This window comes from Austrofundulus limnaeus, unplaced genomic scaffold, assembly GCF_001266775.1.
Source record: "Austrofundulus limnaeus strain Quisiro unplaced genomic scaffold, Austrofundulus_limnaeus-1.0 Scaffold0, whole genome shotgun sequence".
Classification (NCBI taxonomy): Eukaryota; Metazoa; Chordata; class Actinopteri; order Cyprinodontiformes; family Rivulidae; genus Austrofundulus; species Austrofundulus limnaeus.
Genome location: NW_013952402.1, coordinates 10,874,629 through 10,874,915, shown reverse-complemented (window position 1 = coordinate 10,874,915; position 287 = coordinate 10,874,629).

Below are 287 nucleotides of genomic sequence, written 5' to 3'. Positions count from 1 at the left end.
TATTGTGTGGTGCAGGCTTTATGTTTTATTTGTTAACTCAGTTTGCATTGTATGCCACCATCATCACACTTCCTCCTCCATGCTACATGATGGAAAACAAACGTTGACACCTTTTAGTCTTTTCACAGAATTTTTTTATTTATTTAATTTTTGATTATCTTTATCAGACAAAATTATTTATTTAAGCTAAAAAGTATTTTTTTTTCTTTCATTTCTCTCATTATTCAGGAATTTAGCAAAAAAAAATGGAAATCCTGACTTACTCATGATTTTAACTGTATTCTAAG